Below are 20,349 nucleotides of genomic sequence, written 5' to 3'. Positions count from 1 at the left end.
GAAAGATAACGGCTTTTTGAATTTTATGGTCTATCTCTGGTTCGGTTTCAAAAGCAGTGTTTGGTTTTGTCGCAGACTAAACACATCTTGTTCTGCGAGACACACCTGGTCCTTATCAGACCAACAGCTAAAACCTAGCATGAGAACAAAATAAATCCCGAGGATCATTTCCTGTCGAGCAAACGGATTTAGTCATAGGTTTATTTTTCAAAAAACCCAGTGACCGCACGTAATTATATCACAGCAAAGTGTTCAGTTTTGTTAGTGGAGATAATGCAAATTGTTTATTGTGCTTGCAGTCAGTAAGTTGAAACACGTTTTGCATGAATTAGTATTGAATAATGACCGAAACTCATGTTTATTGATAGGTGGAATTCTCTAGCAGCTCTATTTGTGGGAAAAGCATGTACAGAAAACAAGTGTAGTCTAGGGTCTCTGAGGTAAACTAGTAATGACAGGTTCCAGAGTGTCTGGCTACTGTTTACACTGAGGAGTCTCGCATTCTTTGTACTTTGAACTGATTCTATTGTGACAAATTACTAATTTTCATCCAGTTTAGTGCTGATCACTGCTTTAAAAAGAAAGTTTGTGCACATGTTTAGCCGTCAGTTTAAATGGCCACAACACAATCTGGAAAAGCTTTTCGTTCTTGGAAATATTTAAGCACCTTTTTAATTTAATGGGATGCATGACTCCACCCTGACAGTTAAACTAACCTGATCAGCATTTACATTCTCATGTAGCAAGAAAGACATCAATCATATTTCAAAATAATTCGAAAAGGAAACAGTACTGGGGGAGAGCACTCAGGCATGTGATATCATTTTACAGTGTGCAGGGATGACAAAAAATACATTAATTTTGCGGCTGAGCCCTCAGTTACTTATGTCTAAAATAACATAGCCATCTAGCTGGTATCTTGCAGCATCAGGGACAAAAGGAGAAAGTGTTTTGTATATTATGAGTGCTGTAGTGTACCTGAATTATTGACCTTTATGTTTTCATTATAAGCTTTGATGTCAGTATCTGTAGTTTTGTAGACCAAACATCCAGACTCTTCAATATATTCTTGTCTTAAAATGTGTAACTATCCACGGCACATATTGCAAAATAGATATCAGGTCTATTGGCAAAGCCTGTTACTGTTTGAGTTAATCCCACAACCAAAAAGAACTGGGGTGAAAAATATGAACACTATCTTTAATTTAAATTTTGCTTGCTGGAAGTAAAGCCAGTTTATATATGGTTTGGCAAATCAGAAGTAACTATAAGACAACAATGATCTTTTACAGTGGAAGAAGATGTAGATGTCAGACTGGGTGACTAGCTGCAAACTGCATGGTAAAACCTACACTCGGGCAGTAAAAATACAATAAAATTTTTCTGAACCTCGTGCTGCTGCTCCTGATGAATTGCTGTTTTATGCTTTGTAATGCACAATACGTTATCAAGCCACTGATTTACAATATTCAAATAATGTCTCATTAGATTTTGTAAGCAATGTTATTTTCAGGGTACAGTTCCATGAATGTGAATATTTGTGTGGAAACGGTAAATCAATGGCCTTGATTACCGCTAAGTATGCATTGCTGACTTTTTCTCATTTTTAAGACCAAGGCAGTAAGACATTGGAACATAGGAGCAGGAGTACGTCATTCAGCCCGTCGAGCCTGCCCTGCCATTCAATATGATCATGGTTGATCATCCACTTCAGTGCCTTTTTCCCACACTATCCTCATACCCTGTTATGTCATTTGTATTTAGAAATCTGCTTTAAACATACTCAATGACTGAGCTTCCACAGCCCTCTGGGTGGGGAATTCCAAAGATTCACAACCCTCTGAGTAAAGACATTTCTCCTCAGCTCTGTCCTAAGTGGCTTCCTCCTTATTTTGAAATTGTGTCCCCTGGTTCTAGCCTCCCCAACCAGGGGAAATATCTTAGCTGCATCTACCCTGTCTATCCTTTTAAGTATTTTGTAGGTTTCAATGAGATCCCCTCTCATTCTTCAAAACTCGAGAGAATACAGGCCCAGTTTCCCCAATCTCTCTTCATAGGACAGTCCCACCATCCCAGGAACAAGTCTGGTGAACATTAAGTGCACTCCCTCTATGGCAATAATAACCTTCCTAAGGTAAGGGGACCAAAACTACACACAGTATTCCAGGTGTGGACTAACCAAGATTCTATACAATTGAAGCAAGACTTCAGTACTTCTTATGATAAAGGCTAACAAACCATTAGCCTGCCTAATTACTTGCTGTACCTGCATGTTAGCTTTCAGTGACTTATTGACAAGGACACCCAGGTCCCTTTGTACATCTACATTTTCTAATCTCTTACAATTTAGGAAATACTCTACACCTTTGTTTCTCCTACCAAAGTGGATAATCTCAAATTTTTCCACATTATATTCCATCTGCCACATTCCTGCCCACTCACTAAGTCTGTCCAAATCCCCTTGAAGCCGCTTTGCATCTTCCTTACAACACACATTCCCACCTAGTTTTGTGTCATCTGTGAACTTGGAAATACTACATTTGGTCCCCACATTCAAATCATTGATATATATTGTGAACTGCTGGGGCTCATGCACTGATCCCTGTGGTACCCCACTAGTCACAGCCTGCCAATGCGAGAATGACCCGTTTATTACTACTCTCTGCTTTCTGCCTGTTAACCAATCCTTAATCCATGCCAGTAGAAGAGATCTTCTAAATTGTTGGTAGCTTTTAGGAACAGTTGCCACAATACTGGGGTGCTGTGTAGGTGTTTTGGGGTTCTTGGAGTTTGGGAACAGTGGGATGTGGGCTGCCAGTATCTGTTAGGAATGGAAAACAATGTATGGCAAAACTATAGAAGTCTTGGGTGTGGGAAGTGTGGGAAAAAGGTTCTGGGATATGGGGACACTGCCTATGGATATGGCATTTGTTAGGTGGCAGTGGCATGGTATGTACGATGTTTAAAAGGTTTTAAATGTTTTTAAAACTTACTTGAAGACTTTTAGGCCTTAGGCAAGTGCCCATAGCAGCACCTTGAAGGTCTTAAAGAAATGTGAACAACAGCGCCACCTTTCCTGGAGACCAATTGTAGAGGACTCTGTTACAGGAATATAACTAGCACGAAAAGGGTGACAGAAACAGTATGACAACAAAAAAGCAGAATAGAAACAGCTGTGACAGGAAAAATGTTATGGGAAATGAATGTGAGCTGCTAGAAAATCCCTGCATACACAAAGTCTTTAATATACTACATATAAAAATCTCAGATGTTCGAGTGGGTAAAGCCAGAAGTCAATGCAACAGACATGCAGACCTGAAGGTCCTAGTCTATATTGAGTTAGCTTACCTCAGTCAGGCCAATAATGGGAGTGTTATAATTGGCTTCAGTGCCCCTGGACAAAGAAAAATCAATCATTGATCCACTTCCTGATTGTAATCCAGTGACCCTAGCTGGAAATGGGTATGCGTCAACATTCAGAGAGAATGAGATTGAGCTCCATTACAATACTTCATACAGTCAAATAGCTTTCTGGCATCCCAGGCTCAAAAATGAAGACTAGCCACTTGGGTAAAGTACCAGAGGGACGTTAGCATCCTTGGGAGACGTATTCAAGAAAGAAATCAGACCAATAGGAGAGCAAAGAAGAAAATTGGGGAGTGGGAAAGGTGTTGGGGGGGGGGGGGGGGGTGGAAAGCCTCATAAAATACAAAGCAATGAATTACACTACCAAAATAAAAAATTTTGAAGTGTTGTACAATACTTTGCAACTAGGTAATCATTAAATCCTGTTGAGAAGAGAATATCAGACAAAGCTTTCCACAAATCAATGAATCCTGAAAACAATTGATGTTAGGAATGGTAAAAGTGGCCTTCATCCAGACATGCAGCCAGGAAGAACGGACTGACTCTCATTATGTGAACCAAATCAGAGGTGTGGTTAGTGGTGCATCACATGCAAATGAAAAATTGGGCTTAGATCAAATTATTTACTCCACCCTTGCTCAGATTTCTTGGACAAAAGAGAATAGAATCATAGAATCATAGAATGATTATAGTACAGAAGGAGGCTAATTGGCCCGTTGTGTCCATGCTGGCTCTCTGCAAGAGTAACTCAGCTCGTCGCAGTCCCGCACCCTTTCCCTGTAGCCCTACATATTAGCTCTCTTCAGATAATTACCCAATTCCCTTTTGAAAGCTGCAATTAAATCTGCCACTACCAAACTATCAGGCAGTACATTCCAGATCTTAACCACTTGCTGCTTAAAAAAGTTGTTCCTCATGTCACCTCTTCTCTGGTTCTCAACCCTTCCGCCATTGGGAATAGCTTCTCCCTACCTACTCTGTCCAGACCCCTCATGATTGTGAACTTTGTATCAAATCTCCTCTCAACTTTTTCATCTCTAAGCAAAACAGCCCCAGCAGCATCAATGAAAATAGTTTACACGTGTGAAAATATCACTTGCAGATCCTATTGTAGTCTCAATGAACTACTGGCCATTTTATTTACCTGTAGTATACCTCTATCAAATTATTCCAAATCTCTTTGTGACCTCTACTGAATCTTCCTCACTTCAAAACATTTAAAATGTTCTCTACAATCCAGATAATAATTGATGTCTATCAAATAGAATATTGCAGTAATGGTGATGTTCTTAAATTATAGATCCTTCTTCATTGGTAATAGTGAAATATCCTTCATTTTTGTATCTAGAAAATCCAAGGAATAGATTTAACAGTGCTTAGCATATCGGAGAAAGAAAGACTTGCATTTATATGGCACCTTTCACAACCTCAGGATGTCTCAAAAAACTTTACAGTCAATGAACTACTTTTGAAGTGTAGTGACTGTTGTAATGTGAGAGGGTATAGAGAATTTCCAATTGTACTCGTGACCATGTAACTGATATCAAAGTTTTGACAAACTCACTTCTGAAGAAGCGTCTCTATCGCCAACACTAACCTGTTCTCTCACTTTAAAGATGCTTTTGGACTGATTCTGTAGTTCCGCTGCCAAGAGCAGCAGTGGGCAGGGAAAATGGCAATCATTCCCCATGGGACCTGCGCCCTGCGATTCTGCAGCGGGTGGGCATTTTACATATTCACTGCGGCCGACCCCCCCCCCACAATCACGTGATGGGGCAGCGTTGGCAACACCGTTCATAGCATCACTATGCGGAAGCAGGTGCAGGCGCCATGTTAAAAGGCTGCCAGCCCTGCAGACAGCTCATCAAAGTGTAGAGTTCAGCCCTTCCCTCTTCCCTATGCACAAAGTACAGAGTTCACCCCTTCCCCACTTTGCTGGCACCAGCTTTCCCTGGACAGGAAAGTAAAAGTGCATAAGTGCCACACATTACGCTGAATATCAGGAACTGAAGGCTAAGATCACTGCGGATTAGATTTTAATTAATGCAAACATATAATTTCAATATTTAAACCACGGGCCCATCACAGAGTGTCCGCCATGGAGCTTCCCCACTGCCAGGAAGATCGGGCCCGGCAATCCCATCATCAGGTTCCATGGCGGGCTGCTGCCATTCCGATTCTCTGGCTTTCCCCCGCCATGGAATCTGACATCAGTCTGGGAACAAAATTTCCTGTTTTTATTATGAACTATTGCAAAAAGATTTTCCTAGGTCTTTGTCCAGGAACACCAGATTGGAAGGGAATATTGGAAAATTGGGCAGATTGGAGAACCACCAGTAAAGCCACCCATTTGTCCCTTCTCGGGAAGGAAAATTGAGTGGGTTCATTTAGATATGTGAACTTCAAACTGCCCAACTTTCTGATAGTCTCTGCATTCAGCTAATCCAGTGCAATGGATAAATACCCCCCAAAAAACTTACTCTTTTTATCCCTAAAGTTTTGTTTGTTTGGCCAATTGTCTCAGTTGCTTTGCCCTTCCCACAGCTTCCACCCAAGAAAAGAAAAGGGCAACCAAAAGGAGAATAAAAAGTATGGGCTTGCATTGCAGTTCACTGAGTCTTAATAAAACATGTTTTCAAATAGAATTGGCTCAGTCACAAAATACTGCCTTGTTGTTTTTCAATTAATCAGGGATCTGAGGCCCAGTCGAACACTTTCCTAGCAATAGGATAATGACACAGATGCAAAGTACTGATAAAAAAAGCTATAAATTCAGGAAAGCTAAAAATGATACAACTGGTCGAAAAGCAAGAGATAGCTGTGCAGCACAGGAAGTAATGCTACTAGCATTGGTCTTGTAATCATTTCCAAAACACGAGTAATACAGCTATAATAAAGAATGAACTATGGATTTACACATATCTTATATCATAGCTATGCTGCTACTAGATCTATTCTCCAGTTCTCCAAAGTAAGGCTGGCTAAACCATTCAACAAAATATATGCATTACCCTATGGATGTAGAAATGGATTAAGAAGTCACTCTGATCCAATTTTGAAGTCTGAATTCAAACAATAACATATTAAAACATCTATATAAAAAAGAGGTGTGACCTTGCCAATACAAATTTGTACAGCTGCTAAGATGACCGGATTGATGGGTATATGTATATCAGCACAAAGCACCTTATCAATAGAAACACATAGATTCAATGATTTTTATTAATATTTTCCATTGGCTATTAAATCAAACAGTATTTGATGAGTTTATGTATTTTTCTACACTATTATTCTCCTCTGCTCTTATTTAATTTTAAGGGCATATTGTATTTGATGCATTTCCAAGACTATAATATTTATGTAGGCCTATTTTCCGAGAATCTTGAGGAAAATCCTCCACATAATACAAGACACTGTCATTAATAGTCATAGTTCTGAATAAAAAAATAGTTGCAATGTATGAGCATGGAATTGTCAAACAAGTAACAAATGCATGAATGTAACAAATGAGATTGATATAATAGTTATTATACCATGTGTTCTCTTATTAATAACAAATATTTAACACCTTAACGTCCTTTCAGCATTCCAAAAAAACATCCACTTTCAAATACCATCTGCACAAATGATGGTTCACTTTCCAAGTTTAATAGTCGAAGAAATGCATATAATTTTTGAACACAATTTTTAAATGAATTAAAATGTATGTCATATGGTTTTGGTTTGTTGTTCAATTTCTACTTCCATATTTAAAGGTCTAAAAGCTGAAAAAGATTATTCACCTTTTTATGCTTTTCCTGCATTTTGTTTTATACGTGTCTTTTAAACTAGATGAAAAAACAGGCAGGCAAGAGGCAGTTCAGGTTCAGAGTGGTGCAACCATTGACAACCATTGAGGAACATGAGAGAAATGAATGGTACCCTCTTGAGATGGCTTCTCGCACACATTGGCAGCTTACGTGCTTTACTATTTCACTGCTTTTCCTTCAGTGATCACCAGAGACCTCTCTGCTAGCTCGAGGTCACTGGGGTTGTGTCCTCTTTCACACAAATTCAGCTTTAGTCAGGGTTTTTCTGATGACAGAATGTGAATTTCTTAATGCACTAGTGAGCTATGTGGCTAGTATGGGACTGTCACTTTAATCTAACTGCTTCAAAAAGACTGCATGCAGCATCAATAAATGTCTGCAATTTCTTTCAGGGGCGGGAGACATATTTTTGACCAACATTTTCTTTCTGAGTCAGTGAAAATCAGCTATTACCACAGTTAATATAAAAAATTGATAGGAAACAGGTGTCCTGAGCTAGCTCTTTCTTTGAAAAAATCCTAAATAATGCATTTAGTTGGATTAGTGCAATTATTCAATGAATTGATGTTCCTTGCCAGTAAAAGAAAAAAAAATGCTGAAAATTGGGAATTATATTAGGAAAGAGAAAAATAAAATCCAGATTCCAGTCATTTACATTAAAAAGAAATCAGACTATTTCTCTCAAATGAAATTTGATAGTAACCATTTTGTGTACAGGAAATTATTTCCACCTTTTCCATTTATTCTATGGTGTGTAACAGCTGTAAAAATTGCAACGTGCAATTTTCAAATGCTGAATAGTCTAGCATAGAATTAGACAAACATCCAGAATCATAGAAACAGTCTCAAATTATTGTTTTATTAGGACATGCTGAGGAAAATATTTTATAATTTTTGTTTCAGGGTGGGTTCGGAAACACTACAGCAACCACAAATGCTTAAAACAGACATTTTAATAATGTGATAGCTACATTAATGCAAATAGTCTCTTTAATTTGTGAATATTGCCTATTCCCATAGCTATACTGCATTACAAGAGCAGTAAGACTGCATGGGGCTTATGGACTCTGGAAAAGATTGATGACAGAAATCAGGATTACAGTCTTATCTATTGCCTTTATGATTTAAGAGGTATCAGTTGGCTCAACACAAAATTTTCACTTTTATAACAGACACTTTGGCACAGTGGGGTAAGTTTTAACTGTTGGGTGACTAAATGATGGAGTATGCCAGCGAAGAAAGGTTAGGGTCATTTCGAGGCCCAAATTGCATTCAGAAAGAACCACTGAGCAGCCTGCCCCAAACAGGCATGCTGTTGTAGCCAATACAATTTCAGCTGGTGAATTATAGTTAGGTCCAGAGAATTTCCAGCTGGCAGCAAGGTAAATCCTGGGGGCAGCAGGGTTGGGGGGAGGGGGCAGGGAGGGGGACTGTGGGTGTGGAAACCCAGTGGGCATGGAGAAACAATCCTGCTCTTTCTGGCTCCACAAATAATTAAAAATAGCTTTTGGACTGTTTTTCAGCTATACCGCCAGTATAACTGGTCTAATTCTGTTCGCTTTACCCAGTTCTGTTCTAAAATAGCAATTGGGATCCTTTGGATGTCATAGGACTCCATCTTACATATTAAAAGGGCTTACCACCTGAAACAGGTGGGAAATTTGGCTTTATTAATAGAGGCATAGAGTACAAGAGCAAGGAAGTTATGTTGGACTTATATACGAACACTAGTTCGGCCTCAGCTGGAGTTCTGTGTCCAGTTCTGAGTGCCGCACTTTCGGAAAGATGGGAGGGCCATTAGAGAGAGTACAGAAAAGATTCATGAGAATGGATCCAGGGATGAGGAACTTCAGTTATGAAGATAGATTGAGGAGGTTAGGACTGTTTTCCTTGGAGAAGAGAAGGTTGAGAGGTGATTTAATAGAGATATTCAAAATCATGAGGGGTCTGGACAGAGTAGATAGAGAGAAACTGTTTCCATTCATGAAAGGATTGAGAAAGAGGGGGCACAGATTTGAAGTAATTGGTAAGTGAAGCAAAAGTGACACGAGGAAAAGCTTTTTCATGCAGCGAGTGGTTAAGGCCTGGTATGCATTTCCTGAGAACGTGGTGGAGGTGGGTTCACTTGAAGCATTCAAAAGAGAATTAGACTGTTATATAAAAAGGAAGAATGTGCAAGGTTATGGGGAGAAGGTGGAGGAATGGCACTAAGTGAATTTTCTTTTGGAGAGCCAGTGCAGACACAATGGGCATAATGACCTCCTTCTGCACTGTAACGATTCTGTGATTCTGGATCAAGCGCTGCTCCTAGGCCTCGGCTGGGTGCTCCACCAGCAGCAGCCACCACCTCCATGATGGCGCTGCTCAGTTAAAGAATTGCCAGCCTCTGATTAGCTGACAGCTCTAAGAGGGCAGGACTTCATTGCCAGGGTCCTTGATCCCGTGGAAGACCCGCTGCTGTCTAGTTAAGTGCCTAATTTGCACTTGATTCGGCAGGCCTCCCACGGAAGGAGCCTCACGGGGTTCTGGATGGCGCTTTTGTCAGAGATCGAGACCTGCATCGCCCGGATAAAATCCCGGCCATTGCATTAGAAAGTACATGACAGGTGAAAGAGGTGTATAGCAGTAGTGTGAAACGGGATCATAGTGAATGGCAGCCTGCTTTACTTTACCTCTGACTGCAATGGGTATACGGTTGCAAGGGTGTTTAGGCATGGAAATGGGGCAAGGGGCATGTGCTGAAAGAATTTGGATAGCAATTTGTAAGAGTTCTCATCAGGGAGGCTGAGTTAAATATTTAAATGATTCCTGGTAAACAAACAAACAGCATTTTCTTACCTATTACAGATAGATTTATTTACTCATATACCACATTTATATTAATAAATAAAACTTTGGATGTAGCATTGGAAAGCAGTTATTTACCTTTCCTGACCATCTGTTGAGGATGGGGGCTTTTATAGCAAGCACAAATAAATATATAAAACTTCAGACAAATTAAAACTAATTTACATTTCTTCTTCTTTACAAAATATCTCTGTACCAAAACATAATGTTACCAAAATCAAATAAATATTAAAAGTGCATGACTTTTACTCAGAACCACCTTCCAAACTTGATTAATGGTATAGTCCTTTCAGAAATTCTATTTATATGAACAATGTAGTGTTTGGCACCTAAATATAAATACTAATAAAAAATGTAGCGGCTAAAACTATTTAGAATGCGTGACAAAATATAGAGATCAACTCTTAAGTTATTCCCATCTCATCAGCATTTTTCTCAGTTGTATCTAAGCTCGGCTATATTACAATACTAGCTGATTGTCATTGCAGGAGATCAACAACTATATAGTGTACACTTTTTTAACCTTCAGGGTTACTGCAAAAAATGTTGAAGATTTCATTATTCATTTGTTATAGTGTTCTATATGAAAGATCAAACTCCAGTTACTTTATATAAAATTACATAGACTTTCAGTGGTTTTCTTTGGGATTTCCAGTCTTAGTAATCTTCAATTGTAGGGGAATGGCTTACTCATTGCAACTTCTGCAATAAATCAAAAAAAAACTCTGGACATTATGAATACTAGTGTATGTACGGTTTACGTTCCTCTTTTAGTTATTCAACTTCTTTTGGGCCTCCTTATCTCGAGAGACAATGGATACGCGCCTGGAGGTGGTCAGTGGTTCACTGTCAGTTATTCAACTGACAGTGATGTATCTGGTAACCTGCATGAACTCAATGCTGAAGCTTCTCCTACATGCACAAGTCTCCAAACAGAATAGGCTTCTCAAATAGGAAATTCGACTATATAAGAAAATTTAGTTATTTTCTTGTACATATTGTCATTTTTTAAATATCTTTATTACATTACAGATTGGCACAGTCCATGGCCCCATCTGGACTAAATCTCCAGCTTCATTACTCTTGTCCTTAACAATCTTCATTGGCTTCCCATGTCCTGGAAAATCAACTTTAATATTCTTATCATCACCTTCAAATCCTTCCATGGGCTTGCCCTATCCTCTCTCCATGATCTCCTCCAGTCTTCCAACAATGGCCTGCTTCTTGTTCTTGCTCCTTCGACTTCAATGACCTTTCTCCACCCTCTGGAATTAGTTGCCTCAACATTTTTACCCTGATATCACTCTCTCAAGATTCTCCTCTTGATTATCTGTTTGTCCCCATTTGATCATTTTCCTCTGCATTCCACCTTTTATAATGCCAACTCACTTTCCAGTAACTTGCGCTGGGGCATGTTTCTTTGTAGGTATGGACCATTATAAAAATATAAGCTTTGTCACAACTGCGGCACAGTGGCGCAGTGGTTAGCACCGCAGCCTCACAGCTTCAGTGACCCAGGTTCAATTCTGGGTACTGCCTGTGTGGAGTTTGCAAGTTCTCCCTGTGTTTGCGTGGGTTTCCTCCGGGTGCTCCGGTTTCCTCCCACATGCCAAACACTTGCAGGTTGATAGGCAAATTGGCCATTAGCAATTGCCCCTAGTGTAGGTAGGTGGTAGGGAAATATAGGGACAGGTGGGGATGTGGTAGGAATATGGAATTAGTGTAGGATTTGTATAAATGGGTGGTTGATGGTCGGCACAGACTCGGTGGGCCAAAGGGCCTGTTTCAGTGCTGTATCTCTAAACTAAACTAAGTGCACGCCTAGGTGATGATTGAAAGACATTTCAAAATATATTTGGACTGATTTGATTTGTTTCCGTTCTCCTTCATTTTATTGGTAAGAGTTCCAGTCTTTTGTAGTTCCACATTGGACATTTACTTTTCTGCTTTCCTTATGGTTGATTAACATATTTCCTACCTCTTGAGATATGATTTGTCACTGTTTTATGAATACAACATTTAAGCCAATCAACAGCAAAAAATAGCATTTATTCATGTGCAACACTAAAGAACAACACAGGAATTATATGATGGACAAAGATGTGATATATGTTGAATAGTTTATTGGAAGAAGGTTTCTTCCAACATCCAAAAGGGTTAACATCAAGAAAAGAATGTGGAAAATTATATTAACTCTGGACTCTACCATGGCTACTATAGAAGCATTAGGACAAGCTGTCAGTTGGTCAAATTGAGAATCTTCACAAAATAGTATGGCAATATCTTAACTTATCAAGGAAATGTTGAATTTCTATTCTGTGGGTTTCAGTTGGCCTCCAATTCATCCAATTGATAGCTTGGTGAACTTATTACATTGTAACTGTAGTAAAAGTGTTGGAACTAAAATAAACTTGTGCATTAACCATGTTGAAAAGACAGGAAGACAATATTGCCTTTCTATATTGTAAAAAATCTTTTCAGTTTCCAATTCATGAAATTGACAGTTTATTTCAATGAGAGCACTATGATTATGGTGAAAATATTGCTGATAGCATAAAGTTCTTCAAACTATATTCTGAAGTATATGACCGCTTAACTTATGCTTGTAGTTTTAGACACATATGTCATACTAACAATGAGATGCTCCCTGGATAGTTTTGAAAAACTCCACTCAGTCTAATAGATAAGTAACTGCACCAGAGTACAATATTAATTCATAATTTGTGTAAACGCATTGCTCAATTTTAGTGTTATCAACATCAGACTGAGTCTTTGATGAGATCCCCACTGTATTAAACCTGTACTCCTTCATAATTGATTTTGCTAAAATCACTGTCAAATTTGATGAATCAAAAGTAAGTTCTATGGTTATTTATGCTGTTTTACATGACATTCATGCACTAATGTGCAGTGGTTTTGAGCATGCATTGACATAAAAAAAACATGCATTTAAGTAGCACCTTTCATGACCATGGCACGTCCCAAAGCACTTTATAGCCAATGAAGTACTTTTGAAATGTAGTTACTATTGCAATATAGGAAACGTGGCAGCCAATTTGCACACAGCAAGCTCCCACAAAAAAACTGCAATATGACAATGACCAGATAATCTGTTTTTTGTGATGTTAGTTGAGGGATAAATATTGGCCACAGCATCAGGGATAGCTGCCCTGCTCTTCTTTGAAATAGTGCCAAGGAATCTTCTACATTCACTTGACAGGGCAGATGGGGCCTTGATTTAAGGACAAAGGACAGCACCTTCAACAGTGCAGCATTCCCTCAGAGATGCATTGGAGTAACAGCCTTGCTTTTTTATGCTGAAGTCCTGGGGCCCGCCCACCACCCCCCCCCCCCCCCAAGTCACGTGGAGGGGGCGGGCTCTCCGCGCTGGCAATGGTATCAGCTGCCGGTGCGCAGGTGCTGGTGCCATTTTTAAAGCACAGCCAGCCCTGCTGGCTAATTTAAATTTTTAAAGGGAACCACCTCCCCCCCCCCATGTTCAAATCTAAATTCTGTCGCCCCCTTTACCACCTCGCAATAACAATAAAATTAAGTATCTGCCCTTTCCCCCCAAAACAGTGACCTTTCAGATATGACTTTGCCCCCGCCTCGTAAACCGGATAAAGTTCACAGTTCACCCCACCCCACCATCCCCTACACTAATAATGAAAGTTTGACCCCGTTCCCTCCCCCACATTAAAAATTGCACATTTCCCCCTTCCCCACCACTGCGCGCCGACTTTTCCCAGACCAGAACGTGAAGGCGCGGGAGGGCCGGCCGGCACTCTTAAGATTGTAGCCCGACCGTAGGATCGCTGGTATGTTTATCTAAATGTATGCATTGCGCTCATTTCAATATGGTAAGCCAGGTCTCATCACCCAGTGGCAGGGGTGCCGCCACAGGGCCTCATAGCCACTGGGAGGATAGGGCCCAGCTCTCCCAGCATTGGGCTCCATGGTAGCCTGCTGCCAGAACAATCTTCTGGTCCCCCTCCCCCCACAGAGCCCGACATTGGGAGCCCTGTAAAATCCGGTTCCTGGAGTGGGACTTGAATTCATACCCTCCTGCATCAGGGGCAAGAATGCTACCAACTGAGTCACAGCTGACATGCATACAGTCATCCAGCTAACAAGTCAGAGACCTAAATTGATTTCCAAGCACATTAAGGCAATCTATTTGCAAATAGGTGAGCAAACTCAAAGCCTGGCATGCAATGGGGAGTAGAGGGGATAAAAGAGCCTGGTGGGGACGGAAAATCAGCTCGGTCCTGGAAATACAGAGGGGCTTATTTTCATTTTGGGCCCTGGTGGAAAACTGGCAGTTGTAAATCAGATGCCCATTATATACCAGCCCATTTTTCCGATCCATTACTTTAATTGCTTTAGCTCAAAGTGAAAATTGCTCCCAAAGTCATCAACTATAAGGGTAGTTGCATAGAGGTTTCACTAGACCTGGGATAGGCAGTTGTCCTCTCTGCCCCATAGAAGGACTGTGACATACAAAATGGCAGGGCTGGTGCAAGAGTGTCCCCTGTCGGAATACCCATGGATTTCACTTCCTTGGGCCTCATCAATCTAGATCTCAGAATTAAATCAGCATCCAGGGGGCAGAACAGGGACCTACTAGAGTCTCCAGACCAGAGTCATGGCCTGGGAGATCCTGAAAATGATCATTTATTCTTAAATTTCTGCTCTCTTATAGATCATTTCAGGAGTATGAATTCTTGGTGATGACCCAGCAGCACCGCCTCTTTGCAGTCATGCAACACCACATTTGATATAGCCCTCAACAGGCGCCCAAGATGTATTCGTGAAGTTTGGGCATCAAGCAGAAATGTTTTAAAAAGATGACCCTGGCTTGACCCTATATTCTTTGGCAGGTTTAGAAGCTGAAGTCCACACACTTATGCTGGCATAGCACTTTGGAGAATGTGTAGGTCCACACAGTGCGAGAGCTGCACACCAGGTGTAGTATAATTCTAGCTTGGTGAAAAGCCATATTTTGAAGATGCTCAGTCCATCTATTCTGAAATTTCATAAACTAATTTTTCAAAGTTTTTAACATTATGAAAGAAGCACCCATTCTTTCTTAACAGAAAACTAACCACTAAAAATCAAAGATTTGCCCTTAAGCAGCTTTGTCCAGAATCCTTTTTTCATTATGGTGCAATCAGCAGTATGACTCAGGTCTGACTCCCTAATGGTTGCACCATATAAATACAAGTTTAGGTCCAGTATCTGTAATAAAACTGCATCCTTATTATTTAGCATGCAGAGATCAAGCATGTGTACTTTCTACTTAGATGCTGGCAATTTATCCACTGGTAAAAAGAATATTATGATTTAAAGGTCATCGTTTGAGCAGCACAAAAATAAAAAGTGGTCACTGTTAAACTCAGTTCAGCAAACTTTCCATTGTACTATTTCAAAAATGAAATGGATTGGAATTGTCATTTTACAGGACCTACTTATTTTGCTGAGTGCAATATTTCTGTAAAAATGACTGTGAGGGAATCTGGGTTCAAATGACATAAAGTACCTTTCTTTACTATCAGCAACTTGTCTTTCAAACAGGCTTTAAAATCAGCTACTAACTGAGAGAAATTGCATCGGGAAAATCTTCCTGATCTACTTGGATTTTCAAAGCAGCCACCAGTTCCTTTTCATCACCTTTCACTATTGCCTAAGGTCTATTGCAGCATGAAGGTTAGTTCCCAACTGGCAGGTAGCAGTATCAGCCCATTGACATGCAACAGCAGTTTCTGTCTTTCCAGTAGTTGATAAATCACCAGTGTGTATTTGCATAAATAATTTATTCTGTTTTTGCATAACATGTGTTTGATGTAATTTGATGCAATAGTTAGATATATATCTCCTACCCATCAATCAGGGAATTAGATGATGCAGCACAGTGCTTTCTCGTACCATTACTCAATTTTCCTTCAAATAGTGAATCCAATATATCAATATTGTGACTCACCTTGAGTTGTTAAAGAGGACCATGAAGGAGTGTCATTTTTATTGGACTCCTGGTACCACTGATGCATTATGCACAATCATTTTCATATTTCATTGAGCTGTAAGCTTCAGTTTAATTATGATAATAAGATGATCCACTTTGCAAATCTTGAACAGAATTCATGGCAACCTTTCTTCATTATCGTTTCAGTATTATCTGAATACCGGCCCAAAATATTAACAGCACTACAATGTAATCAATACAAATATGTTCCCCATAAAAGAAGTTAGATGTCCTTTAAATAAAGCTTGGACTCTGTGGGAGTTGTCAGCTATATAACAGATTGTGGTAACTTCTTGGTTGCCCTTGGCATTAAGGAATACTTTCGAGGGGTTCAAGGGAAATGACCTTCTCCCACCACTGATTTGGTGGCACTTTCAAGCCCTACAGTATATGGGTCAATCACATTTTAGGTCACTGATATGGCTGCAGAAATGTAATAAATAAACGCACAGAGGTGTGACAGCTGAATTTGATTTGTGGCCTTGTGTCTACTGAGGACTAGTCTACAATTTTACTTGTGACTCTTAAAAGCCAACAATGTTAGGTGTGCTTTATCACAACTCCCTGGGCTCCATGTAAACTTCTGCTTCCAGAGTAAAGGCTATTGTTACCAACCCCTTTAATTTGGATCAATGTTCAAGGAAGATTTTCAAAACCTTCTAATTTTTCGGAAATAGACTCGATGGAGTCAATTCAAAGTTTTGTTCCAGATTCGCATTAAAGTTCTTTTTTATAATCACATCAACAGTGTTGACTCCAGCACACAAATGCAATTTCAGGCAGAAGAAAGCAAAATGCCCAGGTCAGATTATGTATCACTATTCCTCACCAAATCTATCTGCCATTACGGAAACAATTTTAAAACAAAAGCATACTGGATACAGTTAGTACAATCATTTTCAATTTCTGCAGTTTAAATAGCCCACTTTAGGTCACTGTTTAAGTCCCATGTGATTAGTTTTCCAAAGGAGATGTGAGTATTTAATGAACGTCTTTGGCTAATGTCAGTCTATTTTGAGAGTGATGTCATAATAGGTCGCTCTCTGTTGTTAAGATGATAATGTTATAATAGTCATTCTCCTCTGCTGATCCAGTATCTAATAATATCAATGTACCTTCCTTGAATTATAAATCAATAATGAGCATCATCTAAAAAATTAATTTTGATAATTTTTGACATCCTCTTTCATTTTAACCTGACTTTAAATTTCTATTGATCACAGACTTCATTAGATTGTATCCATATAGTTGAAATATTACATTTAGCATTTATATTAATTAGTTTTAATCAATCTTGACCAAACACTGCTTGAAACCTTTTTTTAACCATTAAGCCTCTCAATTTGTCTCCTGACCTCCATTATCAATTTGATTTTGAATGGTGTCTTGACTGTCATTCATTAATCACTAGTTAATGACATGGTGTGGTGAGGGCAAGTTAGAGAAACAAGAGAATTGTGCAGATGAGATCAGAGTGCTTACAAAATAAATACATTTTACAAGGTGGATTATATTAATTCACATTCCAGATGCAAAGCTTTACACAAATTATTTTTTAGTGAATAGAATATCCGACACTAATACACCCAATTTTTAAAAATCTGTCTTGCATGCTTCCCAACTTGGTATAGCCAAATAAACTGACATTGTTCGTCACAGTGGTTATGGCTGAATACAATGAGTTAATTTCCTCCCCCATCCATAGTGCACTAATATACAATTGTACCAAAGAATTCATGTCCAACACTAGTTCAGATTAGCTTTGGTAGTTAACAAAAACTGTTGCCCATATAATCGTCAATTTGAATTGAATATTATTTTTCCAGAGCTCACCAACTTCCCATAAAACTGCTGCCCAATCTTTTAATAAAGAATGTGGTTTCAGATAGACTGATGAGTGGTCTCTGAAGGAGTGGCCTTCACATTTGTAAAATCCAGCTTTTTTTTTTCATGTGCCATTGTGATCAATTCCCAAAATTCCATTCCATTTCATATCCGCAAATGCAGCTCTGTACACAAAGATGCAGACAGTTTATTTTCCGATGTAGAAAGCACAGTGTGTATTGTATGTGTTAGGGACCATTCATTTTTTTTTGGAGCGGCTACAATGAATGTATGGCAAGGTAAGTATTCTTTATGCATAAGATAATAATGGAGGTTATTTGGCCCAACTTTGTTCATCAATCCAGAAGCATCCTAAAGATCCCCCCACCCCCTTTGCAGCATCCAATTCTTTCTTAAATACTTCCAAGATTTTTGCTTTCACAGCTTCTCCACAAAATCTATTCCACGGATTGATCACTCTACGTGAAAAATTTCCCCACACTAGTCTTAAGTTTATCTTTTACTAGTTTTTAATATGTGCCCTCTTCATCTTAACCTTCACAACTTAATGTAAAGTAATATTCTAGATTTACTATTTCAATAACAATCTAATATATCTCTATAAATTCATCTGTCAGATGCCTTCTTTCCAGGCTGAAAAGCCCAACTGTCTCCATTCTTTTTTTGTAGTTCATCCCTTTGTATTCTACTTCTCAACATTCTATTGTCTTATGAACATACAAAAAACGAACATACGAATTAGGAGCAGAAGTAGGCCATTCAGCCCCTCTAACCTGCTACGCCAGTCAATAAGATCATGGCTGATCTGTTTATGTCTCGAATTCCACACTCCCATCTACCCTTAATAACCTTTGATTCCCTTGCCTAACAAGAATCCAGCCTTAAAAATATTCAATGACCCCCACCTCCACAACCTTCTGATGCAGGGAGTTCCAAAGTCGCACAACCCTCTGAGATAAATAAATTCTCCTCATCTCTGTCCTAAAAGGGCAACCCCTAATTTTAAAACAGTGCCCCCTAGTTCTGGACTTACCCACAAGAGGAAACATCCTTTCCACTTTCACCCTATCAAGACCATTCAGGATCTTATAAACTTCAATCAAGTCTCCCCTCACTCTTCTAAACTCCAGTCAAAACAAACCCAGTCTGTCCAACCTTTCCTCATAAGACAGCCCGCTCATTCCAGGCATCAATCTAGTAAACCTCCTCTGAACTGCCTCCAATGCATTTACATCTTTCCTTAAATAAGGAGACCAAAACTGCACACAGTATTCGAGATGTGGTCTCACCAATGCCCTGAAGCATAACATCCTTACCTTTATTTCCAATTCCTCTCGTAATAAAGGATAGCATTCCATTAGCCATCAACCTTTTGTTGATTGTTTTGACATCTGGAGTATTGCATCTACTAAGGCTTTCGGGTCTCTTTTGGTTTTATATTTGGTTATTTTAAGGTCATTCAGGGAATATGTGCTGCTTATTTTTTTCTTCCTATATGCAGTACTTCACACTTCCTGTATTAAATGCCAGTGATCTGCCCCCTTAGATATTTTGCCCAGCTCATTCTATAATTTATGAACGGAATCATTGAAATATACTACCTCTCCTTGTTTGGTACCACCTGAAAGTTCGACCACCTTGTTAGTCTCTTATTCCTATTGTGGCAAATGAGTTCAAGTGACTATGACACCTGATACCAGAGGAGGGAAACAAAGCAAAAATGAGTGTAGAACATATATGCCCCAGTTCTAGCATCACAACCTCCTCTTTGTAGAGGAAATAAAATACCAATATTTTTGAAAACCCAGTTTTCAGGATCAAACCATATCTATAAACTACACATGAAAGAAAACCTGAGCCTTTACATTATGGACTGATTGAAGAGAAGGTTAGCTTTAACCAATCAGATCATTATCTTATATACCCATTGGTAGGAAAAAAAAGAATACAATACACAAGTTGGATCAAGACATTTAGCTTCTGTCTCTAAACCACATTAAATTGCACATCTGTAAATGTTCACCCTCATTTTTGCTGTTGGCAGTTCTTAGTAGGCCTAAAGCTAAAAGAAGACCAACCTCAGACACCTCCTTGTTCTCTTCAGCACAAATGCTGCAAAGTTTTCTTTTTGGTCACTTCATCTTCAGTTTTCACATCCTCTGTGTCTGATGATGTCACTACATCCAATGATGCTAACGTACATTTGATGTGGTTTCCTGTGAAAATGCAAACCTTCCATCAAATCGTCCCCAATGCTGTCTCAAAACTCCAGATCTGGTGTTTTAATGGGAGAAAGTATACTGGTGTACACTGACATTTATACTCACAATTATTTCATTTGAACAATATTATGTTTGAATAGTTATGTTTGCACCCCTATCCTATGTAGAGTGAACCAAAGCTTACTTATTTTTGCTGGTGAAGTGGGGGGAGGTGAATTGAATTATAAATCTAACTAAT

General features: G+C 39.2%; 1 long non-coding RNA gene across 1 annotated transcript in view; it reads right to left on the bottom strand.

The window, feature by feature from the left end:
- LOC137371694 (uncharacterized) overlaps positions 1–20,073 on the bottom strand; it is a 79,170-nt gene extending 59,097 nt beyond the window's left edge. Inside the window, exon 1 of the long non-coding RNA XR_010975271.1 lies at positions 19,968–20,073. This is a non-coding gene — a long non-coding RNA (uncharacterized lncRNA). The remainder of the gene's footprint in view (positions 1–19,967) is intronic.
- Positions 20,074–20,349: the final 276 nt, after the last annotated feature.

Source organism: Heterodontus francisci, chromosome 7 (assembly GCF_036365525.1).
Source record: "Heterodontus francisci isolate sHetFra1 chromosome 7, sHetFra1.hap1, whole genome shotgun sequence".
Classification (NCBI taxonomy): Eukaryota; Metazoa; Chordata; class Chondrichthyes; order Heterodontiformes; family Heterodontidae; genus Heterodontus; species Heterodontus francisci.
The sequence above is the reverse complement of the archived record's forward strand: the minus strand, read 5'-3'. Positions and strand labels throughout refer to the sequence as shown.